Genomic DNA, 23893 nt, shown 5'->3' with positions numbered 1-23893 from the left:
TGGGGGTTTAGATTGGGCTCAATCAACAAGGATTGCTTTCCCGAGCTTATGGTGTTTTACAAGTCCATATATGAGAGCGAGACAGTTTTGAACAATGAGGTTGGTAGTGTATTTGCATGCGCATTTGGTGTGCTAGTGGACTGGCCTGACTTCAAGAGACACACAGATGTAACAAAAAAAAAATCCAGAGAAAGCGCCTTCTACACCAGTAGTAGCAGCAAAGGAGTAGGAGGATGTAAAACCAACCCCTCTAGCTGGGACCTATTCAAGTCTTGCTTCATCAGTACCTGTGTACTAAATTCAAATTCTGAAGAATCTCCTACATGAGACCCAAATTAGAAAAGAGTCTATGGCGGCGAGCGAGATCGCGCAAGAAGTGTAAGATGTGGCACAGAAGGAAGTTGATGAGTACATCACTACCAAAATTTTCCTTCAGAGATAGCTCAATGGCCCACGTGCAACTGCCAGCCAGCTAGTCAGTGAGGATCCCACATTTCATAGCTATGCGAATGACCTTGTGGATGTTGAGGATGGCTTGAAGAAAGAAGAAGCAAACTTGGAAAAATCAAGACCGTTTGAGACTCTCTACTAGTTTTGGAGGATGTAGAGGATACTTATGCTAAAAATGTACAAAGCATGGTAGAAAGGCTCACGCATAGTGGTAATCAACTACACATGAATAGTTAAAGTTTGTGCATAATCAACTACACATGAATAGTTAAAGTTTGTGTAAATTTTCCTGTGTTGGTTCAGCGTTTTCTTGTTTTTTTTTTGCATATGCTTAAGAGGACCTATTTGCACCCTTTCTACTTTTAGGTGTGCCTTTTGTGGGTGTGGATCTGACTTGTTAAATTTGGATGTTTGCATCATTCCATGCCTTCATGGGTACCACTTTCTATGTGCTACATTCTCATTCCCTTGGAGCCTTCAATGTCATGATCCTTCTTGCGCTGGAAAAGAGGTGTCCAAGAAGTGGGCTAAATTGTGGGGGTTCACATAATCACTTCCTCCTACTCCAGGTATGATTCTATCAAAGACTTGATGTTTTGGAATGTGTGGTTCCTTACCTTGGCACTGTTCATGTTGTACTGCCTTTCTTTTCCTTATGTGGCAATGTTAGGTTTAGGGTACAAGTAATATTGGGCTAGTATTGGTATATATGTGGTGGTGTTAATACTTACACTTCATAAGACATATCTAGATATTATGTACTTACCCTTGTGTAGAATTGGTACTATTGTGTTTTGGAATTGTATGCTCAGTACTATTAGTCTTTCTTGTGGAAGTCTAGTACTATTAGTCCTTCCCCCTGCTCCAGGTATGATTCTATCAAAGACTTAATGTTTTGGAATGTGTGGTTCCTTACCTTGGCACTGTTCATGTTGTACTGCCTTTCTTTTCCTTATGTGGCAATGTTAGGTTTAGGGTACAAGTAATATTGGGCTAGTATTGGTATATATATGGTAGTGTTAATACTTACACTTCATAAGACATATCTAGATATTCTGTACTTACCCTTCTGTAGAATTGGTACTATTGTGTTTTGGAACTGTATGCTCAATACTATTAGTCTTTCTTGTGGAAGTCTAGTACTATTAGTCCTTTAGAAGTAATTGTGTACTCAATTTCTTTTGGTTGACTTTAGTTCTTTTAGTACTATATACTTACATAAAATACTATTATTTTCTTGTTCTTAGTATAATGTTGCACAATGATTTTAGTCTTGTAGTATTGTGGTACTTAAATAAAGTACTACTCTATTGCATTGTGACTTCTTGGTACATGGCTTAATACAACATGGTACTTTCATCAATACTTACAGTAACTTATTTGCAGTATTGTTGTAGTACTATTGCTTTTGGGTTTGTACGCTCAGTACAACTACATAAGTTTTGGGTATGTATGCTAGTTTTGGGTTTGTATGCTCAGTACTACTAGTTTTGGGTCTATATACTCAGTACAACTTAATTTTGATTGGTTTTAATTCTTTTAAGACTTAAGACCTACATAAAGTACTCCTCTTGCTTGTTCTTAATACAATATTGCACATTGATGTTCTTGTATTGTTGGCATGTTACAAAAGTACCTCTGAAAATTGTGATTTAGTACAGCATGGTACTTTAGTATAAAGTACTTTTCTATGTTCAATGCTGCATTGTGACTTTTGGCACATGACTGAATACAACATGGTACTTTCATTAGCTATTCTGTCAGTACAACTGAACAATTAGAAGTACTATGTGCTTGCCTAAACCTCAATACTAAACATAATATTCTCTTTTGATACTACTATGAACTGTGATTGAATGGTACTTACAGTACTTGCATCCATACTTTGTGCATGGCTACAGTACTTATGTCAAGTACTATGAGTTAAATACTATGAGCATAGTAGAATTGTGATTCAAATGGTACTTATAGTACTTGACATCAGTGCTCTATCCAATTAGAAGTGCTATATGCTTGCGTAAACCTCAGTACTAAACATAATATTATGTTTTAGTACTACTATGAACTGTGATTCAATAGTACTTATAGTAATTACATTAGTACTTTCTGTATGGCTACAATACTTATGTCAAGTACTATGAGTTAAATACTGTGAGCATAGTAGAATTGTGATTCAATGGTACTTCTAGTACTTGTATCAATGCTTTGTGTATGGATAGAGTACTGATGTCAAGTATTACAAGTTAAATACTGTGAGTAGTACTATGTTTCTTACTGTGCCTAAGATTGGTACAAGATAATTAATTGTATAGTAATGTAGACTATTATTATGGACTATTCTTATTTGATGTTGTGTGCTACTCTAAACTAACAGTCAACACAACATAGTACTTCAAAAGTTGACCAAGTAAACTATTGCACAGTGGCTTCTTGGTTGAGATTTAATGATAGTAGAATAATTACATTACTTTATGGATGATTATATTACCATTGTCAAGTACATAATTCCGTTTTTTGATTCCTTGCTTGATGAATGTATTACTTAATTTTTGGGAGTATTGTGTGCCTAATCTCGCTTATTTTTTTTTCATTTGGTATCATTGTCTTGTGTGCAGTTCTTCTCCCTTCTCCTTCATCTCCAAAGAAAAATTCCAAGCTTTAGAAAAGGTCATCCTCAGAGAGTCAAGTCAGTTTCTTCACTCCATGCAGCATGGCACCACAAGGGTCAACTAAGAAAGAGGCTCATACATCTACTTTACAAGAGTCTAGTGTGCAGGCAAGCAAGCGAAAGCACCAAAGAAGATAGTTTTTACAATGAGGAAGAATGTGTAGTAGATGTGAAGAAGCAACAAGTAATGGAGAAGCAAACCTTAGAGAAAGATAAGGAAGCTATTCTGCAGTCACACCAACGTTTGTAGACCCTACAAAGATTGTCCAGCAATCATCAAGTTAATCCCTTTCTTATCAGCAGAAGTACCAAATTTTGGAATGTGTTGCATGTAATTTATGTGCATAAAACAAGACTCAAACTGGTCATGTTGACCATGCAGCTCCTATTGAGGAAAAGGTTAGCCCCAAGCAAAAGGTTAGTCCTGCAGAGGAGTCTGTGGTGGCCGATATGGAAAAAGGCAGGAAAAGCTCTACGATGCAGTCCTTGTACAAGTCTAAAAAAGGCAGAGGAAAGAAAGAAGGGGGAAGAAAGAATGCAAGAATGGAAATATTGGTTTAGAAGGAGTTAATTGTTTGTTACTGCTATTTCTTCAGCATGTAAATTTTTAGTATGTTACTACATGTTTCTTTGTACTTTTACAGACACTCTTGGATCATGTTCCTACACTATGTGCTGTGAATTAATATCCTTTGATTGTGTTGGCTTCAATGTTTGTGTGTGACTGCGAGATGAATCAAGCAGCGTTTTGGATGATGGTTGGATGATGGTCTAATGGAATCTATACCTACTGGTGGAGGAGAAGAGGATGTAAGCACACATGAAGATGTCTTGAAGAAAGGGGTTATTGAAGATGAGCCTCATTTGGGAGGAATCAATGAACATGCAGAAAGGGAGTATGTGGTAGAGAGTGTGCAAGAGAACATGGATGTTAGTGTTTTGGAGACACTTGGGTTTGCAACATCAGAGAAAGATAATGTGCAGGGTAGTGTAGATGACATACTTGTGGGAGGTAGTAATATGATCAGCATGTTTGTATCGATGCTGCAGAATTGGAGGATGCAGTGGAGGTTGTACAAGAGAACAAGGATAGTAGTGCTGGAGAGAAGCATGGGTTTGTGGGGATGGTTAGTGCAGATGAACCACTTGTGGGAGAAAGCAATAAACATGCAAAAATGGAATGCAGGTGAGAGTTACAAAGCAGCATGCAAAAGCCTATAGCTTTCTGTGTGTGTGTGCATGTGTGTGTGTGTGTGTGTGTATTGTGTGTGTGTGTGTGTATGGATTTGCAGCGATCTTCTTTGAAGCTTTAGCTAGCTCTCTCTCTCTCTCTCTCTCTGAGCAGGTATTTGTTTTTTTGCCATATTCTTAACATTCACTTTCTTTTCATTTGGGCAATCTATGGCTCTTCAGTGTGTACGCAAGCCATCAACCACTATCGAGTCCATGGCTATTTCCAAAGTACAGGATGATGAAGGTTATTGGATTCCTACCGTTTTTAAGCGGTTCATGTGGATAACAATGCAGCCCAGTTTGAGGGGTGCACACAAGGTTCCTCGCAGGCATATGGCTTCCACAAGCCATCGCTGGAAAGGAAGGATCTTAGAATTCAAAGTTTGCAACAAGGATGGAAAGCGGCTTGCAAAGGTGCAACATGTTTACACCTCAAGCCAAATACATCTTGAAGATGAGAACTCACCACGGTTCCCAACTAACTGTAAGTTTCAGAACTTGTTTATAGTTTCTTTGCTTTAGAGAAATGCTTGCATGAAGACTATGTGAATATCAAGAACTCCAATGTATTCTATTGTATGCAGATGTTTTCCCTTCAACATGTGTGGAATGGCAGCCTCTAGAATGTTTTACAGGGACCTTCGAAGCATGTCATGTTGATCTAGGTAGGCTTATGTATGCTGGGGAAACAAGTTCCGAATTTGCAAATAGAGGAGTATTTTTCATTGCTGCAACATATGTTGTACCACAGAGGGGAAGGTTTGGAGCACTTGAGCCAATTTCTCCTCCTGCACTAAATAGCCTGGAATGGCCCATTCCAGACCCCACCACAATGGAGAGCTTTCAGCATAGGATTTTCCATGACATTCAGTCAAGCCTAAAGGCTGCATATGGATCCCACAGGATAAGTGTATCTCTTTTCATGCCTTTACATGTGTTTATTGCTATTTTCAAAGTAAGCAAGTTCCATCGCACCCCAACAATGTGGATAAGCAAAGATGGGGCCTTTGAAACTCTAGATACATTTCTAAAAGGCGATTGGACCACCAAGGTGGCAGAACATCAGGGCGATGTAATAAAGTGCTCAGCGGTATGTCAATGGTAAGATGTAGGTATCAAATAGGCAAGCAAAATCTAACTATGGTGTACCCAATTACAAGGTGGAAATGCTCGCATGGTGAATGGGAAGCTTTGGACTCTGATCTCTATGCTAGGGAGGAGGAAGAACTTCATATTGAAGTTCACCTAGGAGAGGAGCATACAGTGGTAGTTAATGATGATTGGAATTTCGCTCAGTTGAGAGATCATATTGTCATGTCCTTTAATGTAAGGAACCAATTCAAGTTTGTTGTTTCTAATCGACCTATGCGTCATAGGTCAGAGAAACATACACTTTGTGTATCATTGGAGCCCCCTAGGGTCCTTAGCTTGAAAGACTATTAAGTTACAGACTTAGGTAACATTTTGAGTGATTTTGGCGATAATTTGTAGTGGTGTATTTTTGAATACAAAAATTTTGATTACACCATAGCCCCAATGTCCTCCGTATTTCACTGCAATTTGGATTTTAATTTTGTTAATTTTAAAATTTTTAAGTATGTTCTCTAAATTTATTAAATGTTTAAATGGAATGCTTTATAAGAATAGGTTTTGCTCTATAAAGCTCATTTCATTCTTACGATCTCGAAGTTTCTATTTCCCTTCAATATCCCGCCATGGCTTCAAGCTCTAACTCGCTACGCGCAAAGCTTGAGAAAATTGGGCTCTCAGCAGGTGGCAGGTGAGAACATCGCCATTTTTGAGGGGGTGATTGATATGTAGAGAACTATAGACCTTCACGCAGAGGCTTTTCAAGAGCAGGTCCAGAACATGAATGATGTAGTAGCACAATATGTCGTGTAATTGCCTGAGTCCACCACTAAATGGGTTCCAGTGGACTTAATCAGGCATATATGCCATTGGGTACTCTTCAATCACAAGGGCGAAAATGTATTGACCTCTGGACGAATGGATTCATATACCCTATTGACCCACTCACCAATGCTCCACCTCATTTTGTTAATATCACTACATTTCTTACGTATGTAGGTGATGGAGCTAATGGTCTATTTGGCTGTTGTAGGAGGCTTTCTTTTGTTGTTGCAGCTCAGGAATCGCATTTAAGAGTGCATTTTTGAGGCTTATGGCATGAGTTGCAGCAGCAACACAAGAAGGACATTGATAGGTTTGAAGAAGTGGTGAACAACTTGAAATCTTAGAATCAGGAGCTCCAAAAGAACAGCTTGTTGCTTAAGGAGGCCTTTGATATTGAACGGGACAAGATGAATGCAGCCAAACAGGATGCACGAAACAAGCAACGACACCTTGCAAGCCTGAAGAAGCTTCCAGTAGGCTTTCGACAACGAAAAAGAAAGCGTCAGTCCCTAGAAACCTTGGCAACCCTAAGTGGAGCAAGAAAACGACGTGTACGAGCAACAAGGTAACTTCTATTCTTGCCATTGTTTTGCAGGCCATTCTGTTTTGTGAAACATATTGATGTTATTTTGTATTTATGTTCCATGTAGAGATATTGCTGGGGATATGATGGGATATGAAGGTGGTGCTGTGAGGAATGTAGAGCAGGCATATTGAAACATGTTGTTAAGTTATCAGACATATCAAAGCTGCTAGAAGATCCCACATGCAAAATATCTAAGCAAATCTGAAACAAAATTTCTGGAGAGCTGCAAAATATGGTAAGCCCCATACAGATTATGGATGCATGTGATAGTGCTGGTGTCAGTAGGAAGGGATATGAAGCCATTTACAGGGTGTTTACACTAGATCATCGTGCTAAAGGACTTCTTCGACCCATGCTACCAACTCCATACAGTGTAACCATGGCAAGAAAAAGTGCAAACTCAGACATTGCGAACACTACAAGACAATGCTGCCATACACGCGTTTCATACACGCGATAAAATACGAACGCGTGTATGGTCGCGCCTGTATTTGAATAGAATCGAGCGCGTGTATTTTATCATTTAAGTTTGCGTGTATATTTGCATTTATCAACGCGTGTATAAACGCGTTTATATACACGCAATAATACACGCATCTATACACGCTAATATACACGGATTAATACACGCTATCGTACACGGATTAATACACACCACTATACACAGATTAATACACGCATGGTAAAGAAAAACTAAAGAAAAACTGAATTCCTTTACAAAATTAAAAACTATTTTCTTTAAACCATCTCATAGTACATTACAGTATACATCATTACATAATCCCACTACATGCATTTACAACAATGAAATATATTCAAAAATAAATCATGCATATGAGATGATAGAAATGTCATCAATTTAGAACGTACAGTGACGGATTAATTAGGGTTCGATCTCATCTTCAATAAGATCCATCCTTGCCAAACGATCAACATCAATATCCATTTGATCAATTTGTAAGGCTACGATTAAATTTATTCCACTATCGATATTCTGTACTCCATTGATAATGGTATCGATGTCCTGATCATCCTCATCAACATCACCATCATCCTCAATGGTAGGGTCATTCTCATGATCATGAGAAATGGCACGCTCATCCTCATTATCATGATCATCTCTTATTTCGTGATCATCGATCACAACATCTTCATTGGCATGTTCGACATCATCTTCATTGCGGCTTGTTACATCCTCCATATGCTCCATATCAGTGAATGTATTATACATCACTTTGGAACGTGGTGTAATAGGGATGACGTACCACCATTTAATGTCATGCACCATTGGTAGATAGATAACCTACTCAAATACACATAGTACAGTAATTAATTAGCATATCAAAAGTCAAGGGGTACGCGAGCTTAGATATATATGTACATGAAACACATTAGTAAAAAAATGCATACCTGCTCACATTGTTGTGGCAATACTAGCCTATCTTTCTTTGTTTGCCAAAACTTTGTAGAGTCAATAGTTACATAGCCACTTGCATGGCGTTTTATCGTTGCATCAGGCCCTTTTTCCACCACGTTCATTTGCCATTTGATATCCAAAACATACACAAAGAAGCGACGAAAGTCAAGCCTAAATATGTCTTGGATTATGCCACAATAATCATCCATTTTTCCATTAGCTCCCTCAAAGCTACTAATGACACCGCAATCTTGTGTATTTCTCTTTTCATCAATTCTTTGTGTTCGAAAATGCTTGCCTTCACACCATATAGCATTGAACATAGTGCACTGGACCAAAATAGAAGCAATATTTGTGTAAGCAATGTGAATAAATATTAAAAGCAAATCACTTACAACTAATGCAAAACATTAGTTCTATGTACCTTTAACATGCATCCTCATGCATACTCCCATTCTTCCGCCGTGATATGCAACCCCTCGTCGCTCTCTGCTCTCTCCATTTCCTCATGCAACCAATCAACATGGATATCATTCAGAAGTGTTGCTAGATGCAGAGCCATGTTGCCTCCGAAAGAGAGCTCTTTCTGCTTGCCTTTTTGTCTTTGCATCCTTATATCTTGTAACCCATCTGCTCATCACATCACTATTAAGGATACAAGTGAAATTGAGATCATCAATCAATGTTCTGTCAATTACTTTACTCTGTCCTTTTCCTTGAGGCACAATAGAGGTCATCCTCAAGTCCTCTTCATTGCTCCATAGTCGTGGCAAAGAGCTGTCCACCTGACCAAGAAATTCTGAAATATATACAAGAGACTCTTGTATCAACCAACCCTCGGCCATGCTTCCTTCAGGCCTTGCACTTTGCCTCACAAAGTCTTTTAAGGTCTTCATGAAGCGCTCTAGGAAGAACATCCAACGTGCATGCACAGTACCACATAAAGCGATTTCGTCCACTAAATGCACAATGAGATGTAGTTGACTTATGAGAATGGTTCGCGGAAAAGTCTCCTCTACCAAACAAACCACCTCCACTGCCATAACACGCGCATCATCCAACGTGGCTGGATCAATTGCTTTGGAACTAACATATCTGAAAAATAAATAAATAGTACGTTATACCTCATGCACGTTCATTTTGCAAGGTATAATGAAGGGTGATCTGACATGGGTTTTACATACCTCACAAGCTCGCCCATCTTATAAATACAATTTTTCAAACTCTTATTTGCACAATGGTCGATGCTAGTAGGTAGTATGAACTGCACACATAAGAGCACATGTATGTATGGTTTATGGCATTACAAATTTTAATTTCAACATACAAGACTGCGCACATAAGAGCACATGTATGTATGGTTTATGGCATTACAAAATTTATGAACTGCGCACATAAGAGCACATGTATGTATGGTTTATGGCATTACAAAATTTAATTTCAACATACAAGACTTGGAAAACACTTACTTGAAGCATCTTGTGCCAATCGTGGGACTTCAACCCATATAGTTGCTCAACGCCTCTTTTCTTAGTGGTTGTAAAGGCTCCCTTCAATGATCTCATGCATTCAGTGGGAGTACGCAAAGTGGTGATGGCCTGCTTTACCTACTTCTCCTCTTTCTTTGATATAATCCATGGTGCAAGCGGAAGACGAACGTGCCCACCCACCTCTCGTGTGGCCAAGCTTGACGCATACGTCCTACGACCCGCAAGTCCTCACGTACGCTAACATTGTCTCGTTTACCAATAATATGTTTCCAAATACCAGATCCCACATTCTTGAAGATGTGCATGGGATCAAGAAGATGGTTGATCTTAAGATGGGTCCAATATGGCAGCCGAAAAAAAATGGAGTACCTACACAAGGGATTGCTCTGTGTGACCTTTAATCCAATTAGAGACTACACAAAACAAGATTGAAAAAACATTACTATACCTGTTCATGCCATCTGGAGGAAGAATAGTTGTAGACTCCCAAATACGCTTCCAATCTTTTGCACGAAGTGTTTGTGGAGGAATGTTACTCTTACTAGCAACATATTTAGGATGATCTGAGGGGAGAAATTGATGATGATTATCGAATATGGTCTTACACAAACCGTCAGCATACTCATGTACTAACGAAGGGCCACAAACAGGACATGCATGTTTACCCGATGTTTTCAAACCTGTTAAAATATAAATAAAAGTTAGAATAATAAAGTCAATATGTATAATTAATATATATAGCCAATAGTAATAGAGTAGGGAGGTAATTAGAATTCTTACCAGAACAATCGCTGTATCCTGGAAAGTCATGCATTGTCCACATCAACACTACTTTTAAGTCGAAGTGTCGAGAGGAGGGAGGCCTACTAATGTCCACCACCGCAACACCTCTCCATAGTTCCTCCAACTCATCAATCAATGGTTCAAGATAAACATCCATATGCTTGACTTTATGTTTCCCTGGAATTAGAAGCGATAACATAAGATGTCCCTTCTTGATCGCCATTGATGGTGGAAGGTTGTAATTCACCAACACAACTGGCCACACGCTGTATGCGGTGCTTTTGAAACCAAATGGATTCACTCCATCCATACCTAGGCCAAGTCTCAAGTTTCTGGGCTCTGTTTTAAAGCTGGGCCACTCATCTTCAATATGCTTCCAAGCAGGAGTGTCTGCGGGAATTCTCCACATGCCATCATCCGATCGATGTGAGGAATGCCATGACATGAGCTCTGTTATGGATTTGCACTTGGACATGTGTTTGATGCGAGGAATTATAGGAAAGTGTCGCAAGACTTTACGAGGTACATCAAAACTCTTCATATTTGTTCTATACCTTGCTTCACCACAAGTGGGACAATGTCGAGCCTCCTTATGCGTCCCACGAAAGAGAATGCAATCATTGACGCATGCATGTATGCGATCATAATCCAATCCTCCAAGAGATGTCACATAGCGCCTCGCTATGTCTCTTGAGGTGGGTAGTCTATTTTCCTTTGGAAGCATGTTTGATAATAGCCTGCATCCAATATCATCAATTATAATTAGTCTTAAATCCTAAACCTTAAACCACTAATTCAAATTTGTAAGTTAGAATGCTTACTTCAATAATGCGTCAAGACTTGCATTGCTCCATCCATAAACTGTTTGTATATTGTGAGTAGTTCAAGTGAAGCACGTAAAATAGAGAATGTGCACCCTTCAAACACCGGTGTCGATGAAGCCTTATAAAGATGCTCTTGTTCCATATCATCGTCGTCCATACCTTTGGGATCATCCTTAAAAAGATTTCGCACCATATCATCAAGCACCTCCTCTTCCACAACTTCGTGGGGTGCAGGGCTATTGTCATCCCTTTCCCACTCATCTCTGACAATAGATCCTGAAGCTCCAGCATCATCTCGTCGACGCTTTGCGTGCTCTCGTCGCGCGTAGGGTACCATGTTAGGGTGTGGTACTGCATCCTGCTTCAATTAGAGTTTATATATTACAACTCTATTAATTTAATTTGGATACCATGAGTCATTTGAATACCATCAATTTACATCTACTCACCTCTAAACCTGTTTGATTCCATTCTCCATACATGGAGATGTGATTCAAGGTAATTCGACGTGCTCGTACAATGCATCCTTGACATCGATTACACATACATTTGATCCGTTGTCCCAACCACACATTGCGATTACGATGACGCATTGTCTCATCTTCCCCAGAACTGCTTGAAGAGGTTGAGGACATCCTATGTACAAACTAGAAAACACAAAATCATAATATGTTTTTAATGAAAGTATAAAAATTGCGTGTATTGACCCGGCTATTTCCTCAAAATTGCGTGTATTGACGCGGCTATTTCCTCAAAATTGCATGTATTAACGCGGCTATTTCCTAAAAATCACGTGTATTAACGCGGGTAATTCCTGCAAAACGCGTGTATAAACGCAGCTAAATTATCATACACGCGAACATACACGCGTTTATAAACGCGACGGTCTGTTTAAACTAAAAATAGCCTGCCTTCCCCAAATATAGATTTTGAACTAACATATCAACACTGCTTTCGTTTTCGCCTCTTCCAACAGAAACGAAACCTAAATGCAAGGAGGGAGCAGAGAAGGAGTACATACGGGAGGAAACCGAGCAAGAAAGAAGACTCACTTTTTCAGAGGTGAGTCAGTTTGTCCTTTGCCTTGTCTCCTTCCTCAGATTTGTTTATGCTATTTTCTCTTTGCTTTTTGGGTTTGTCTCCGTTCTTTTGCTTCTGTGCACACGATTGGGTGAATGATTCTAACAGGGGCGACAGTGGACCTTTTATAAGGACACTTAATCTTTGTCGGGGGTCGGTCCTTTTGAAAAAAATTTTCGCAGGTCGCGTGTAGAAACGCGTGTACCCTGTCTGTAGAGTCTGTTCACGCGGATATACACGCATTTTTGGACGGGTGTATACAAGCGTTTTCTGAAGGGTGTATACACGCGTTTCTGCACGGGTGTATACACGAGACTGCGTTTCCTGTTTCTATGATTTGCAGGCAACACAACTGACTTGAATGATGATATTTGTGTGAGTCAAGAGACAGCCCATGATGTACATGAGGATTTTTGTTGCAGGTTCTTTATGGATATTCCAGGTTCTTCATCCGATCCATTTGCGTACAGCAATTGGCTGATGGAGATGCTGAATCATTTTGGGTGCCATCCTGGTCCAGTTGAGCTTACAGAGTATATGTATGCCCATCCCCCTCCTTCCCTGCCTGGTGTCTATACCCCTACCGCGAGTATCTAGGGCACTCCAGTGCCGTCTATTCCTACGAGTCCGACGAGATGGCATGCAGCTTCTCCTCTTCCACGTCCACCGAGGAGACATACCTCGTCCCAGACACACTCACGCACACCCTCACAGCCACCATCACGTGCTCCCTCAGAGCCACCGTCCACCGAGGAGACATACCTCGTCCCAGACACACTCACGCACACCCTCACAGCCACCATCACGTGCTCCCTCAGAGCCACCGTCACGTCAGGGCTCACAGCCACCGTCACGTCAGGGCTCACAACCACCGTCACGTAGACAATCCCCCAGTCGTGACTCCACCCGCAGCAGTAGGAAGAGTGGAAGTGGAGGATGCGGCGGGTGCTTTGGTGGGGGAGGTGGGGGAGGTGGGGAAGGTAGTAGGGCACGCGGTGAGAGAGGAGATAGAGAGAGAAGAGTTAGAGGAGACAGTTCGGAAGAGGAGGAGATGAGAGAGGTGGAGAGAGTGATCTGCTATGATGTGACGGATAGGGGCGGGATAGTGATGGATGCGAGGGGGAGGGAGGTAATGGAGTACATGCGTGGGGTAGTATCAAACTCATATAGAAATTGTTTTATTAAATTTAAAGATCAAAATAGTCGATTAGTTGGGGAGGTGATAGAGGCTGTACATAGTCGGTACCCTAATCCCCCACATGCTACATTCTCGGATGTATGGGGAAGGACACGAATAAGGGAGATCTTAAGTAATAAAAGATCTCACCTTAAAAAACTCGCGTACGATGACCGGCTAAATGTAGCTGCGGGTGGCTATCCTGCCGAGAAACCTGCCACCACTGCGCACAAACGCGAGTGGAAGGAGGCAAAGAAACGAGTAGAGGGTGGCGTGAAGAGCAGGCAGCATGTGGAGCCACGACGGATCCAGATGGAGACCATTGGATCTTTGCATTTTGGATCTGGCGGCGTCGAGTCATGGGAGGCAGAGTTCGTAAGTATCTTGCCACTTTATTTGATTGTTTACTTGATTCATTGATTCTATGATTGTTTTAATCTTACAAATTGTGTTGATTATGATACAGGGACGGGTTACGGGGAGGAAGTCCACAACCCACGATACTGCGTATGCTCGCCGGCATAGCAGACGTGACACGTGGGCCATCTTCAGAGCCGAGGGACGTATTACGGACGCGCAGTTTGAGATGGCCATGAGACCATACGGTCGACAGGTACTTGAAAATTCTAAACGAATGATTTTGGTTTATTGAATTACATATATATATACTTATATACTATATATTACTTGAACAGGCACAAGCTGCTGATGATCCACCCGCCGCCACTGCAGAGGGTGGACGTGAGCACTACTCATCGGACATTTCGACCGATGTGAGCTCATCTAAGCATGGAGGGAGCACCGAGTCATCATCTGGGTCTGAGTAGTACTCAGACTTATAGTATCACATTCCATATTAAGGATGTGATTGTATATATTTTTTTGTAAACTGAAGCCATGGGCTACTTCGAGATATGGACTCCCTTGTATACATGTATGAAATTTTGATAGTAATATTGAATCGTGAATCAATAGTATTACATTCATGTCTGTCTTGAATCGTGTATTGAAAATGTATGCATTCATGTCGTTCTTGTCGTAATCTCCCTCGTGCATATGTTCTTCGTGGATGGTCTAATGCACAAAAAAAAAAATCCAGAGAGTGTTATTGGGTGCTGGAATGCTGGAACAGTATTCAGGCACCAAATAGCACTCTCTGGATTTTTTTTTGGCTCTCTGTTCGCGTGTATAAACGCATCAGAACTGCTGAAAATCGCGTGTATATACGCGGATAATCTGTAAAATACGCGTGTATTAACGCGTCAAAACTGACAATTACGCGTGTATAAGCGCATCTAAATTAAAGAAACGCGTGTATAGACGCATGTATCAACGCGTCTGAGTACATCTGAACTGAACAGAACGCGGCTATACACCCGTGTATAAGCGCGTCTGGGACGTCCTATACACGCGCTTTTACACGCATGTCTGTGGCCGCGATGATACACGCGCTGATACACGGGCCCGCTACTTTTTCTCACAAGTCGTTTTTAGCGGCTAGGAGCGCGGGTATGAGCCCGATCCCTTGTAGTGGAACATGTTAGGTGGCTACCGTCATGTGGAGGATGCTCTGCCTGTATGTACTACAAAGGTATTTGAATACAAGTACAACTTGTTTTTGAGCTGCGGAGGGTAGCATACTCAGCAGCGAAATCTACATGTAACTTGAACTTTGGTGCTCTGTTAGATATATCTTCAAGTGGCATTTTCTTTAGGGTTAGGCAATGCTGAAAAGAGCTTCTTGTAGAACACAATGCAAGAGTGAGGATAGGGTATTCTGAGGAGAGTGCAATGAAGTTTTGCTATAAAAAATATTAGAAGATCATAGATGGAGTGATTAGGTAATAGGAGAAAGGACAAGGAATATGGCAAGAGGCATAGAAGATGGTAGATTAAGGTTTTGTAGCATAATACAGTAAAGAAGAGAGAGAGATGTAGATTGTAGACGGAAGTAGAGGATATGTATGGTAAACAATGCAAGAATGGAAAGTGGTGAGCTCTGAAGCTATGGAGGTTGACAGAGGGATTTTCTGCACTTCAATGTGGGAAAGACATGAGAGAGAGAGAGAGAGAGAGAGAGAGAGAGAGAGAGAGAGAGAGCAGAGAGAGCAGAAAATGATAAAAAGATAAGGCATGAAGGATGAGAGAGTGTGAGATATCTGCATTTGGAAGTGCAGAGGTTATGGAAGCTTACTAATCAGAGATGCAGAGCCATGGCACACCCAAATGTGAGAAAGGGGAAGAGAAAGAGAGTGGTAGTGAAACGAGGGCATCTTAGAGAGAGAATGTAGAGAGAGAAAGTGGGGGGGTCCTAAAAGTGGAGGGAAGAGAGGAGGGAAGGCTTTTCAGCCATTTTGAATTTGGTGAAACCAAAAAGTTACCCCCAATTTAGCTCAAGCAAATATATATTTGAAAAAATAGAAATTCAAAAATAATGATTGCATAAAGATCCCCTTGTCAGGCCTAGTCAAAGTTTGCTTAGAGTCCTTAAGCAAAAGTACTTAAAAACATAATATGGCAGCTTAAAGGGCCCCCATAGACCTCAACCTTCCCCTAATGGTGAATTTGTGAAGTTACTACATTCAAGCTTAAATTTTATGTTGTTTTCCAAGGCAGTATAGCTGAGTGGAGAAGACTTTGGACTTTCTATAGGAGGTCTAGGGTTCAAATCCGTTTGGGGATATCTTATACTAACTTATACTAAGGGTGTGTTCGCATGCAGGTGGGTACGTACGCACGTAGGCAACCATACGCACTCCTTAGGCCATCATCATTTGATCGTCATGGCACTTGCTTTTTACCTTCTTCTTCGGCAATCCTGCAGGGTAACAACAATGTGCAATGCTTGCCCTTCAAGCTCACGCTTTGGATCGGGAGGATAACTCCCTTTGTTACAAATATTTAACACCTATATAACTTTTTTTTAACAAACATCATGAGAGAGAAGAACAAGAAGAAGAATTGTTTTTACATTGTACTAAACTACCCCAAGAACCTGAGAGAGAGAGAGAGAGAGAGAGAGAGGGAGAGAGAGAGAATAACTACCTTTGTGAAAGAGAGGGAGAGAATTGCAACAATTTGAATGAGGAGATTTCATTTAACTGAAAATTAACTAAATTATTTTTAAAGGATTCTAGTTTATGAAGTTGTATTTCTATAACTCCCTTTTTTACAAATGTTTAGCACCTATATAACTTCCTTTTTACAAACATGATAGAGAATTGCATATCAAGATAAAAGAGAGCGAGAGGGTAATTGGAACAATTTGTATGAGGAGATTTAATTTGATTAATGAAATAAACAATTCTTAGTTTAGACCATTGTATTTCTATAACTTTCTCTCTTGTTTCTTTGAAAAAGATGCCTATACACGACAAGGGAATGACCCCATACCAACATTATAGACTTGAGATTTCTTTTACCTTTATCCTCCCCGTTCATGGTAAAAGCATCGATATAGGACTGTCAAAATAAGAATCGGGATACGCAGATGTCGTTAAAAGCATCGAAATATAGTTCGGTGTATTTGTTGATTAAATCATCAATATACGCATCAAAATATTAACATACCGACCACTACAAATTAAAAGGATGAGGGCATAGCCACATGCGATGTAGCTCTGCCACTAGGGAGAGTGGTGGCTGTAGTGAGTGATTGTTCCAGGAGTGCTGCATTATAGAACACAACTATACACACAATCGCGTGTATAGTCGTGTACTAAGACCCAATCTACAGGCATACCCGATAGAGTGTTAGCTACATTGAGTGAATGTTATAGTACACATCGATACACACAGCCACATGTACATAGTGATACACACGGCCACATGAATAGCTGTGTAATGATCTAACTAGTGAATTCTAGAGGCATATGTCCTGAGAGTGAAATTTTCATAGACACCTAAGAAAAAATGTGTGTTGGTTTGTGGGCAGGATGTAATAGAGGTTCCCAAGAGATACCAGTTATCATGCTAATGTGGTGCCCAAGAGAGACCAATTTGTTAAATGACACAAGTTCACACTATCTAAGATTTGCAAAGCCTTAGAAAAATGTGCCACCTAGTTGGTGAATAGAATTCCTACATCAAAGGAGGAATTGCACGTCCTTGTCTTCTCTGGATGCAGTTCTACCTAATTGGTGCAATTCAGCTAAGAGGAAAATGCAGAATCTTTGGTCACACCTAAGGGATTACATCGGTGTGGAGATGAAGGATCAATCACCATGCATCTACTATCGGTGAGTGACAAGCTATTTAGCTTGGATCATTATAAAAGCCTATTTTGTATGCAGGTGCTACAAGTGAACTGAAGTGAACAAGATATGGAGCAATAGCCACCTACTGAGTGTAGCCTAAGCCTGACACTCACAACAGTGTATGAATTGTCAGATCTGAGCTATTTGAGCTCCTTAGTACTAGGATTAGGGTTTTTTGGATTAGCCCATCCACCACAGAGATTAGAGTTTGAATTTATCACTCTTGTATCTCATCTCTTTCAGAAATATTTAAACAATGTTGATTTAGTTTTCACTTGTTCATTCAATCAGATGTGATGGTCGTTATGTCGCATTTCCTCCTATCCTTGCAATTTTCACATGGTATCAGAGCATCTTTTATTGGCAGTGTAGAGTTTGCCTGGGCGTCACCCAACTTTTGAGATCAAGCACACCAACATCTGCATCAACATCAGTCACACGTTGCCACATATCTATTAGCTATTATGCTCCGCATCAGCACTACATAACCGTTAAGTTAGTTTTCTACATTTTGGCATTCAACATTCTACACGTAGGTTGTAGATTTAGCATCAGCCACTTCTGCTTGTAGATTTAGATCTACAGAATCTACATTAGCTTACAACTTGCTAATGCCACATCATCATTTGACTTGTTAATGCCATGTCATCTTTCGATCTATTGAAGCCACATAATCATTCGACCTACGAAAGTCACGTCATCTTGTGGCAGTCCGAAGCCATGTCATGTAATGATGGAGAGAGAAAGAAAGAAAGTGCACCCATGATGGAGTACCACATGCACTCAAGGGAGTACCACCATAGCCATAGAAGCATGGAGCTTCAAGAAAATATGATTTGATTAGTCAAAAGTGATGAATGCCCCTAGTTACAATATTCACTTATATACTTGCCCACCTTTTTACACTCATTAATGTTGGGACTCATTCCTACCCAGCCATATCCATGCCCATGAGTCTCTCCTTATGTATAAACTCAAGCCCCTTTCATTACAAACCATCCCCACCCAAAGGTTTAGTCCTCGAAACGATGTATGGAGTAATGTATGGCTTTATGAATTCTTCTTGGCTTCCTTCAACAAATAGGAGAATGACATAGAGCTATCCACATCATCATTTTTTTGAATTACTTTTTTTGCAATTCCGAAAATACCTTACGCAAGAAAACTCCACATAGAGTAATCCACTTATTTGACGTACATAGGGAATGCCCTCTATGATGTCCATATGCCCGCAAGGTCTTGTTGAACTTGATTGATGAGTAGTGAAGTATACCAATGACCATGGATGTCCATATAGTAAATTTACAACAATGGCCTCCTTCGTATCATCATCCAAATCCATGCAAATAGCTGTCCAAAGACACCGAATAGTTGTACCACTTCATCCACTTTGATTCATTGCTTGTAGAAGCTCCATATGGTCTTTCATGAAGCCTTCGAACTACGAAGAAGCTTCTTCATTAGGCAAGCCTCTCCACTTCACAATGTACTCAACAATAGACCTATTATTATGAAGGTGTCTTTTCCTCATTCCAATCACCTTCTCCGCCACATATTGAATCATTCCCTCTTCATCCATTGGTGGATGCAACTCATGAATCACTTTCAATTTGATGCCCCACATACTTCTTCAAATGTGACACATGAAACACGTTGTGGATCCTTGTGGTAGAAGGTAATAATAATTGATAGGCTACTTCACCAATTCTTCTTAAACACCTTGTATGGTCCATAAAAGCGATGACCAAGCTTTGTATTGGTCTCCCTTCAAAGAAGCATACCTTGACTTAGGAATTCTAAAAATACATAATGCCCTGCCTTGAACTCCACATGCTTCCTTGATTCATCGGCATATTGCTTCATTTGGTTTTGTGCCTTAGCCATGTTATCCTTTCTCCTTTGCAATATTGCACACATCTTCTCAATCTCCTCTTTGGCTTGAGGATTCACCTTTTCCTCATTGAATGCAATGGAAGGTTCATGCACCTTATATCCATACATGGATTCAAATGGAGACATACCAATACTCATGTGATAGGTATTGTTATGGCAAAATTCAGTTAAGTGAAGCCATTTATCCCATGAAGATTGGGTGTCATAATAATAGTGTCTCACATGGATTTCGAGCCACTTGTTCACCCTCTTGGTTTGGCCATCCATTTGCAAATGATAGGCTATACTTGGAGTGAGTGTGGTCCCCATGGAATCAAAGACACTCTTCCAAAATGGCTGATGAACTTGACATCCTTATCACTCACCACTTGCTTTGGCACTCCATGCAATCTAAACACATGCTCCATAAATTGTTGAGCCACCATATAAGTTGTATATTGCACCTTTGTGGGTATGAAATGAGCTGCCTTTGTTAATCTATCCACTACCACATAGATGATATTCCACCCTTGCTTAGTAGTGGGTAGCCCGGTAATGAAATCCATGGCTATGTGGGTCCACTTTCCTTCCGAATAGGTAATGGTTGCAACAATCCACAAGTCAATTGATTTGAATCCTTGTTTTGCTGGCAAGGCAAACACTTTTGCACATAGTCATGCACATCCTTATATATTCCAAAAGTAGGCTTTCAGCCAAAAATAAAGTATCCATATTTGGACTTTGCCATTTAATTAGCCTTTGTCCTCAATTAACCTTTGTCCTCAAACCTTCTAAGGTTTGCACTATTTTTTTCTAATACAATAATCTAACTTGTGCACATATGCACATTACAAAATAAATCAACTAATGCTCGTACGCACACTGTACAATAAATTGACGCGTGCACACATACACATCACACTGATGTTAAAATAATATCAAATGCCATATTATAGCCACAAAATATTGTGAATATAGTAATGAGATCTGTCCACACGCCACGACTCAATCTACCATTCGTGCGACACCTAAATCGGTACCCTTGCACTGTGCAACACCTAAATCGATACCCTTGCACACCTCATCACCTAAACTCATAAACATAAACCATGTCAGTAGTAACAATCAATTGACATCACATCAATCAATCCTAACGTGTTCATGAGAAATAGGCATCATAAAAAAAATATATAAATCAAATATTAAATGACCATTCGTCAAATAACATGGATCATAACAGTCCCCCCTGTTGGAGTGGATGGCTTCATGGCACAAGTGGAGGACAAGATCATCACATCAAACAATTTCTGAAAATAAAACCAAACAAGTGAACGCATGTAAAAGGAATCTAAGTGTCCCATACCACAGAGGTACCTTCCACATACAAACACTCGCTGGTGAAAGATAGAAGATATAGATACGTCTGGGGTAGGCATGTAAAACCAATCTAATGTCCCATACCATAGATTAATTTCACACGACACTACCTTAAGAACAGAAGTTTGAGACGGAGTAGCTAATTCCCTTTGAAACTTTCATTTTGACATAACTTTTCTCTATCCTCAAAATTAGACTACAAGTCTTATTCCAAAAAAAATGAATTAGGTCGAAATGGAAATTCTTATCAACTTAAGATTGAAAAATAATCACTTACATTACTGTCGATAACTTGATGAATTCTGGAGATTTGTTCTTGATCTTAATCTTGTAAGTGTCTAACTAAATTTCAAAAATTATAATCTTTGAATAGGTCTATAATTCTTGAATTTGTGAATCTTACTTGTAAACAATATAATCTAAAGGGGATCTTGATCTTAAGCTCAATCTTAAACTTGAAATCAGAACTTGAATAATGATAGACATCTTGCGCCCTAGTTGATAGCAAGAACTTGATATTCTAGTAATGAATCTTGGCTTAGATTAAAAATACTTGAATGGACGAAAATTGAGAGATAAGTCTTTAATTAATCATAATTACAATTCTTGAATAAATCTTATTCTTAAGGGGTTTAAATCTTGTGGTTGAATATATCTTTGACTTAGAGCAATTCTTAATCTAGAAAGAATCTTGTAAATGGATAGATCTTAAACTAAAACACTTGAAAATTTAGACAAAAGTTTACTTGAATTGGTATAAACTTCGTAATTGTGATTGGTATACAACTTAAGCTTGGTTTCTAGTCACTTGAGAGCTATTTCTTTACTTTTCTCATCATCACTAAATTCGTTGGTGAAGCAATTGATAACTTGAATCAAAGACTGGAGAAACTTGATTGGTTCTTGAATCTTCAAATTGGTCTTAATCTTCTATGAAATGTCTAGCAATCATTTTTACTTGAATTTGGGCAACTAGATCTTGAAGATAACTTTTGCTAATCTTGTCTCGATCTTTCTAGTTAGGTCACGATATCTAAATTTTTTTTCAGGAGCTAAAGTTTTCTAACTAGGTCTAGAAGGAAATAATATTCAGAAAACAGATACAAAAGCAAACAAGAAATTGTATACAATAAATAATTTTTAACACATACCTCCACCTTTGGTTAATGTGTCGAGTGCGTTAACCTCTTCGGTGTCAAGCTGTTCCTGAATAGTACGATGGTGCGGATATTCACCCATTTCTTGACATTTAAAAGGAATAGGAAAAATTAAAACAAGAGAAAAGATAGGGTTTCTTATCTCATATGAAACGTCGAACTAGATGTGAGTCCTGCCAAGTTAGCTCAATACACAAATGCATAATTTTTCAAGAAATAATCCATGTACTTTTAAAATTAGAAAACTAGACGTAGGTTAAAGCAACATTTTAATGATATCTTCACTAACAAGCTGTTTATATTATTTGTACTTCATGAGGATTTAGAAAACAACATTATTCCCAAGAATTTGATAACTCTCAAAATTTCTCTTGAGGTAAATTCTAAAATCCTGTAGAAGAAATCCAAACTAGCTATATGCACATGAGATTATTTTTCATAAAATATGATGGGAATAGTCAAAAAATATTTTTCTTTTGTAAAACATTTTACTAATCTCATTTGTAAAGCTTTAAGCTTATTTGAAAGCTTTTAAAGCTTAGTCAAAAGCTTAGATATATATATAGTAAAATAATTTTCCTTCTACTAGGGTGTGCTCAGCGCATGAATAAAGAAGAGAAATGAAAAATAATAATAGTAATAATATGAAGCTTTTTTATTAATTATTATTATTATTACAATTATGAAGCTTTATCTCTATAAAGCTTTGTCAAAGCTTTATTACAATAACAAAAATATATTTATATATATTATTCCGATTCTTTATAAATTTAAACTATCAATCCTCTCTCTTCTTGAGACTATCAATCTTCTCCCACTAGTTCGGGCAACGGTTGCAAGTAACGTGCAGATTAAAAAGGGAGACTAATAATAATAATAATAATAAAATCAGTGCCTCTATTTCGGGCAAATCTGAAAATCCTCCCGGCCCTGAAATCGCAGGTCTCGCCGCCGCCAGCCGGATGGAGAAAGAAAAAATTTAGCGCCTCCTCGCGTTGCCGCTCGGGTATGAAGGAGGGAGAGAGAGAGATTGGAAATTATATATATATATTATATATATATATATTACTCTAAGATTTGCGCCCAGCGCATCAACTGAGGAGGAGAGGGAAAATAAAAATTAAAAGTAAAGACAATATTAGATAATTTGGGAAAAATCTCATACTTTGGGAATTACCTTTTTAACATAGTTTTGGCCATATCTTGAGCATATTAACTCCAAATTTGTCGGACATTATAGATTTAGATCCTACTCTTCAAGATCTTTCCAATGATATGTCACATGATGGGGTTTTGACAAAAGCTTGGATAGGTTCACCATGATCCCATTTTTCAAATGGGAATGGGATTTTTCCCAAATTATCTAATATGGTGTTAGTAGTTTTTTTTGAAAGTAACTCTTGAAGAATTCTCATCCCTCTATTATAGAAATTGAGCAAAGGAAAGGTTTAGCAATTCTGCTTATGGCTCTCCATGCTCCTCTGCTTGCTCTTTCAATCCGTACAGACAAATTAGGAAGAGGATTAGTGAAGAGGAAGGTGGTTTTATGGTTTTGAGAAACCCACTAATGGTTTTTCACCTAGTTTTACCCTTTGGACAATAGATTGAT

The sequence above is a fragment of the Cibotium barometz genome, chromosome 40 (genome assembly GCF_041138505.1).
Source record: "Cibotium barometz isolate CiBa-2024 chromosome 40, ASM4113850v1, whole genome shotgun sequence".
Lineage (NCBI taxonomy): Eukaryota > Viridiplantae > Streptophyta > Polypodiopsida > Cyatheales > Cibotiaceae > Cibotium > Cibotium barometz.
Note: the sequence above shows the minus strand (reverse complement) of the source record.